Here is a 7,938-nt window from a genome sequence, read left to right as displayed (position 1 = left end):
TCTTGACCCCCTCCCCCCCCCAAAAAAAAAGAGAGTCTCACTGTGTAGACCTGGTTGGCCTGGAACTTGCTATGTAATCCAGACCAAATTCACAGAGATCTGCCTGACTCATCTATCAGGAGCAGAGATTAAAGATCTGTGCCCCTCCCCCCACTTCTACTCCCTCCCCAAGATTACCCTCATTTTAGATTTCTTTGGATAGAAGCACTGCCTGCTTTTCCAGAGGACCTGGGTTCACTTCCCAGCACCCACATGGTGGCTCACAACCATCTATAACTACAGTTCCAGGGGATCTAGCACTCTCTCCTGGCCCCTATGGGCACCAGACACATTTACAGTGTACAGACATACACACAGACAAAACACCGTACACATAAAACAACACTTAGAAGTATTTTTCCAAAGCCAGTTGTACCTTCTTCCAGAACAGCAGAGACTGGAGAACCCACACACATCTGGAGTGAAGTCAGGAGGAAGAGCCCTTTGCACCCCCCCCCCACACACACACACAGAACTGCCTTTCCTGAGTGTCACAAGGCAAGACCCATGATCCCCAAGACATCCTGTGTGGCAAGACATGAGGGCTGGTCATCTGTACACACATCAATGGTGCACATTCCTACCAGGTCCTACATTCATGAGAAATGTATAATTATTTTATGTGCAGGTTTGCAAATGCTGTAAGTATGCCCCGGAGCTAAGGATGACCCCAGAGGAAGAGGGTGCTAGGTTCAGTTCCTGGTTCCTGAAGGAGAACTAAAACCAAACACCTCTGGAGACTTTAATAAAAGTATGGCTACCTTACATAGAGTAGGCATCCTAGGTAGCAGGTGAATATGGTCCACAAAACTATTTATTTAGTTAAAATTTTTTAGGTGAAATCGAATTTAGGGGCTGGGAAGATGGCTCAGGGGTTAAGGGCTCTTGCTGCTCTTGTAAAGGGTCTGAATTCAGTTACTAGCGCCCACTTCTGGTGCCTCACAACTATCTGTAAGTCCAACTCCAGGGCATCTGACCTCCTCTTCTGGTCCCCATAGCACTCCATTCACATGCATATACCCACAAGTAGATACACACACGTGCACACAAATCAAAATAAAAGCATAATTTAAATGTCCTGCAAATAGGTCTTCCTATGTTCTTCCTGGTATTATTTATTTATAACTCTCCATAAAGAGTGTTGGATCTGGAAATCTTATCAGACATCATTCCACCCTGAGCTCCTGTATTAGTTCCTTTTCTTGTTGCTATGACAATATACAAATGCAACCCAAGACAGAAAAGGTTTATTTTGGCCCTCAGTTTCAGGGTGCAGTAGGGCCATCATGGTGGAGAAGACATGGCAACAGGAGGTTGGAGAAGCTAGTCACATGGCACCCACAGCCAGGAAGCAGAGAGAGGTGAATGCTTCTTGCTTTTTGTTCAGTCAGGCACCTTAGTAGATGAGATGGTGCTGTTCGTGTTTGGGGAGGGTCCTCCATCCTCAGTGCACTCTCTGGAAATGCTCCTGTGGACAGACAAAGAGGGGCTCTCAATCCTATCACATTGCTAACGATTATTCACACTACAGCTCCTCTCGGCAGGGAGCAGGTGTGCTACTGAGAATAAACCTCTGTGACCGAGGACATAACCAGGAGAGCTTGATCTGCAAGCGTGATGATTTGAGCTTGACTTCCATTACCTAAGTAAAGGAAGTTTGCTTGTTTTTGTTTTTGTTTTTGTTTACACAGAAATAGTATGGGAAAATGTTTTCATCTTGATCCCAGGCGTGGGATATGGGGCTGCTTCAGATTGTCCACAGCAGCTATGATTTGCCTCGTGCTCTAGCCGGGTGCTATGGTTTTGTGAGCTGTAGATAGTTTCTGCAATTGTGAGACATTTGGAATTCTGGGGACTTTTCAGAGGTTATATAAACGCTAAAGCCCCAAGAGGCAGGGTGGGTTGTTGGTTGGTATGTTGGTTTTGGTTGTTGTTGGTCATGGTTTGTTAAGTAGTTGTGCTCAAAATAGAAACAAGAAGAAATTATATATCGTGATGGCAAAGACCAAACTTGCCCCAAGGAACTCAATGCCCCTAATCAGCAGGAAGTCCTCTCTTTCCAAACCCTGTCTTTATTAGGGGTCTTTTACCTTTCCCCTCTATCTGTTTTCTCTCTTATCAAAAGTTAGGTGGTTGAAAGGGTGGAAGAAAGAACCCACAAAGTAGCAAAGACTAGATACAGCCCACCTGTAACCTTAGAGCAGAGGTTCTCAACCTGTGGGTCATGACCCCGTTGAGAGGGTCAAATTACATTTTAACAATGCTCAAATATCAGATATCCTTCATATCAGATATTTATGATTCACAACTGTAGCAAAGTTACAGTTATAAAGTAGCAACAAAACACTTTTATGGTTGGGGGTCAGCACAACATAAGGAACTGTATTAAAGGGTGACAGCATTAGAAAGGCTGAGAACCTCTGACTTAGAGTAGAGTGGAAAGAGAAGGGAGAGTTGGAGCTTGCTGACTGCCACCATAGCTCCAGGTTAGTGAGAGACTCTGCCCCAAGGGACTAAGGCAGAAAGTTCTACAGCAGGACACCCATGCTCACATTAGTGGATACACACACACACACACACACACACACACATGATAACCTTTCAAGGTATGTTAACTATAGGGCATCTTCCTGAGTTATCAACTTTGCTTGACTATTTGTAAGAAGAGTCAGACAGGAACACGAAAACACCCTGAAATGTCTTTGGAATTTTACCCAAACCTTGAGGCAACTTCACACAATGTTCTCATATTTAGTATCTGGCTCGTCATGACGTCTGAGGATGGGGAGACAAGAACCCTCACCTTCATGAGAGAAGTCAGCTCAGTCACTTGCCAAATGAGAAAAAGTGAGCCCCAGTGAGACTTTCAGAGAACACCCTCGGCATCCGGTGTGTGCTCCAGGGAAGCCTTGCTTCTGGAACACTGAGGCTTCAATTTAGTTGTTCAGGGCCAAACAGCCCCACCAGTGGTAAATGAGCCAGGAGCTCCAAACCTCTTCGTGTTTCCAGCTCCTTCCTCCCCAGAATGGGGGAAGTGGTCAGTCACCACTCCCAAGCTTGTCTTCAGCACCTCTGCCAATTTGGCACACCATTGAGATATGAGCAAAGTCTCTTAAAACAAAGCCAGGACTTCAACCTGCAACTGCTATCTTTCCCTTTCCTGGAATCTTAGGCACTTGGGTTTAAGTCTTGTTTTGTTTTTACTTTTTTATGTTCGTATTCTTCTCTCATACACCTCATGCTTTGCTCATACACCCTGACTGCAGTTCTCCCTCCCTCCACTCTTCCCACTCCTTCTCCCACCTCCCTTCTCCCCCAGTTCCACTCCTCCTCCATTTCCCTTCCAGAGAGAGAGAGAGAGAGAGAGAGAGAGAGAGAGAGAGAGAGAGAGAGAGCAGGTCTTCCAAAAATATCAACCAAACTTGGTATAAAAAGTTACATTAAGATTAGGCACAAGCCCTCATACCAAGGCTGGATGAGGCAACCCAGTAGGAGGGAAAGGGTCCCAAGTGCAGGCAAAAGAGTCAGAGACAGCTCCTGCCCCCACTGTTAGGAGTTCCACAAGAGGCTGGGCGGTAGTGGCACACACCTTTAATCCCAGCACTTGGGAGGCAGAGGCAGGTGGATTTCTGAGTTCGAGGCCAGCCTGGTCTACAGAGTGAGTTCCAGGACAGCCAGGGCTATACAGAGAAACCCTGTTTCGAAAAACAAAACAAAACAAAACAAAACAGAAGTTCCACAAGAACACCAAGCTACACGACTATAACATATATGCAAAGGATCTAGCTCAGACCCATACAGGGTCTGAGTTTGTCACTCCAGTCTCAGTGAGCCCCTATGATTCCTGCTTAGTTGATTCTGTGGGCTGTGTTCTTGTGGTAGCCTTGATCCTTTTGTGTCCTACTATCCTCCCTTCCCCTCTTCTTCAGGGTTCCCCTGGCTCCACCTAGTGTTTGCATCTGCTCCCATCAGTTGCTGGATGACAGTTCTCTACTGATAACTGGGCTAGGCACTAATCTGTGAGTACAGCAGGATATTATTAGGAATAATTTTATTGACTTTTCCTCATTGTGTTTGGTTTTATCCTGGGTCTCCGGGCTGCCCTGACTCTGGTTCCTGGACAACCAGGTCGTGTCAGGCATGAGCATCCTCTTGTGGTGTGGGCCTCAAGTTGGACCAGATATTGGATGGCCACTCTCCCAGGTTCCAAGCCATCATCATCCCAGCACATCTTGCAGGCAGGACAGGTTGTAGATGGAAGGTTTTGTGGTGGAGTTAATGCTCCAGTCTCACTGCTGGAGCTTTACCTGAGTATAGAAGATGGCCAGTTCAGGCTCCAGATCCCGTATTACTGGGAGACCTCACTAGGGTCACACTCTAAGATTCCAGGGAGTTTCCACTGTACTAGGTTTCTATATTAACCCCCCTCCCCCACAATTCCTCCAAGTACTCTCTCCCTTCATCCCTCCCAACCCCCATGCCAGATCCTGGCTCTTCCCATTCCCACAGCCTCCAGTCCACCTGCAAAGTCTGTTCTATATCCTCTTCCCAGGGAGGTTCACGTGTTTCCCCTTGAGCCCTCTTTGTTACTTAGCCTCTCTGGGTCTGTGGGCAGTAGCACGATTGTCCTTGACAACTAATGCCCATGTACAAGTGAGTACATGCCATGTTTGTCTTTCTGGGTCTCGGTCACTTCACTCAGGATGATCCTTCACTGATCAGGATGATCAGTTCCATCCATTTGCCTGCAAATTTCATGATGTCATTGTTACAGCCGAGTAATACTTTATTGTATAGATGTACCACATTTTCTTTACCCATTCTTTGGTTGAGGGTCATCTAGGTTATTTCCAGTTTCTGGCTATTATGACTAAAACTGCTATGGACATAGTGCAGCAAGTGTCTATGGTAGGTTGGAGTGGCCTTTGGGTATATGCCCAAGAGTAGTATAGCTAGCTGGGTCTGCAAAGACCTTCCCTGTACACAAAAACCCATTGTTTTTAGAAGTATTTTAATGGTACTTGACAAGAGGAACAAGATGCAAATGCAGCAAGATTAGCACGGCTAGGTATTAAAGAGAACTCACCCAGAGGTCTGAGGGTGTTCTTATGAGTTGATTTATCATTTGCTTAGGCGCGTGTCAGATATAAGAGCCTGGACCAACTCAATTTTACAAAATGACCTAGGCATAATGAATGAGTGCCAGGTGACAGAGATGGCCTGGAAAGGCAGACTGTAGTAATAAGAATGCGTGGACTACAGTACAGGGTTTATTGTTATTTGTGTACAAATGTCCCTGTTCACATGGACACCGGTGCGTGTGTGTGTGTGTGTGTGTGTGTGTGTGTGTGTGCGCGTGCGCGTGTGTGCGTGCGCGTGTGTGCGTGTGTGTGTGTGTGTGTGTGTGTGTGCGTGTGTGTAGTCTTTAGATTACTTTGGGTGTTGTTCCCCAGGAGCTGCCCATCTTGGTTTATGTTTGTTTGCTATTGGTTCGTTTGTTCTGAGGCAGGATCTCTCATTGGCCTAGGGCTTACCCATAGAACTAGGCTGGCTGGCTAGGAGCTAGGATTACAAGCATGGACACAGAAGCTGAGCTTTATCACAGGCACATGGGCGAGTTGAACAAAGGGTCTCAGGCCTGGGCAGCAGGCACTGGATCAGCCGAGCTACTTGTCAGTCCCCGAAGCTTACTTTGAGAGCTCACTCACGAGCAGCAGTGTATTAAGACACGGTATCAAACAGGCCTGGACACAGGATTCTTAACTTCATCACCTCTCTGACAAACAGTTTTCTTGCCTATAAAGTGGCCTGCATGATCCTTATCGAATGGAGTTGACCACACAGATTAAAATGAGATCATTTGTGGAAGATGTCTAGCCTACAGCCCAACCCAGGTGGATGCTTAGTATGCGGTAGTAGGTGTGGCTTTCTAAAGATAGCTGGATCAAGAAGATCTCTGGAATGGGGGGGCACACACATTCCCATTGCTACATCTGTGTCTCCCTCCTCGGTAAATTAAGCCATTACCTCTCTGCTTTGTTCTGTTTTGGGTTAAACCTCAAACTCTTATAAGCTGAGTCAACCTTTCAGAGCCAACCAAATCCCAAATTACTGGCAAAGTGAAGGATTTCTCTGGGCCACCACCCAGCATCTTCCTGTAGTTTACTCCCAGCTCCAATAAGAACTAAGATACTTATAAATAGGTGTGGGGTTCCTTTTACTTGCATTAGAATATATTTCATTTATTCAATTTCATATACATATACAATCTATCTTGATCATACCCGAATCTCCTGTCCTACTCCTCCCAGACACCTCCAACATGCACCCTCCCCTCCTTTGTGTTCTCCCTTCCTCCCTCTCCTTCCCTCCCTCTCTTCCTCCCTCTCCCTCCTTCTGCCCCCGCCCCCATCTCTCTCTCTCTCTCTCTCTCTCACACACACACTAGCTCTCTCTGTCTCTGTCTGTCTCTCTCTTGTCTCTGTCTCTCCCTGTCTCTCTGTCCTCTCTCTCTCTCTCTCTCTCTCTCTCTCACACACACACACACACACACACACACACACACACACACACAGTGAGTCCAGTTAGTGCTATGCTGCCTGCTGGAATGTTGACTGACTCTATTGGCTTGACCTTTGTGTGGGTGTTGTGAAGGTAGCCATAGCTGCCAGGGGTTCATGACTGTATAGCATGCCCAAAAGATCCTCTTCCCCAGCAATCCATAGTCCTCTTCCCCAGTCTCTGGCTTTTGTATCTTTTTCACTGTCTCCTCCAAGATGTTCCCTGAGCCCTGAGGGGGTTGGTGTAGATATCCATTAGGGCTGGGCCCTCAAAGCCATTAGTCTCGGCAGTTCTAATGCAAACTGTCAATCACTATCCAGTCTCCTTTATTTGATTATACCTGATCCAGTTTTAGATGGCTACATGACCAACTAATTAACAATTATATTCCTTCGACTGCTTTGTATCTTGGCATAACTACCTGACTAAGTTCTGGTCAATAAAATGTATTGTTTGCCACCCCTCCCTAGCAATGTGGATGTGTTTCCCAAAACATTTCCCCTGACCTATTGGCTAGAGTAGCCATGTCAGGCCCAGAGATGGAAGCCCCTGGAATTAAAGGGAAGCTCTGGACATGTTCATGTGTTATAATCAGGACAATGGTGGAATTCATACCCTACTTAATCTGCTGTATTTTGGTATATCTTTCTTACAATAGCTTAAATTATATCTTAACCAACACCTAGTATTAATTCTAATACTAAGATATTCTATTATTACAGAAGTTGAGTGAGATAGCAGGGGAGTGCCTCACTAGGGCCCCAGGATATAATAGCTGCTCAACCAATTAGATATTGGCTTTCTAATCTCTAGAATCAGAATTTAAGAAATTCAACAATATAACTACTTATCATATATCCAAAGTATGAAAAGTATGTGATAAGAATAATGTAGGATTCCAAAAGGTATAATTTGGTTCTTCTGCTAGGACAGGCAATTGTGTGCTCATGGGGGAGTTTTTTTTTTTAATTTCCCCATCTAACTCCTTTATAATAATTGCATTATCAATGTAATCAATAGACATCCAGTCCCTGTCGCAAATGGCAGAGATGGCTAAGGCTTCTGGAAGGCATTTGATCACTGTCACCCATTCTCTTAAGTCTAAGGAATTCTCCCAAGAAAGTAACATTGTCCCAATTGGAAAGGAAGAAGTCAAAATATCACTATTTGCAGATGATATGATAGTATATATAAGTGACCCTAAAAATTCCACCAGAGAACTCCCAAACCTGATAAACAGCTTCAGTGCAGTAGCTGGATATAAAATTAACTCAAACAAATCAATGACCTTTCTCTACACAAAGGATAAACAGGATGAGAAAGAAATTAGGGAAACAA

This window comes from Mus caroli, chromosome 9, assembly GCF_900094665.2.
Source record: "Mus caroli chromosome 9, CAROLI_EIJ_v1.1, whole genome shotgun sequence".
NCBI classification, from domain to species: domain Eukaryota; kingdom Metazoa; phylum Chordata; class Mammalia; order Rodentia; family Muridae; genus Mus; species Mus caroli.
The sequence above is the reverse complement of the archived record's forward strand: the minus strand, read 5'-3'. Positions refer to the sequence as shown.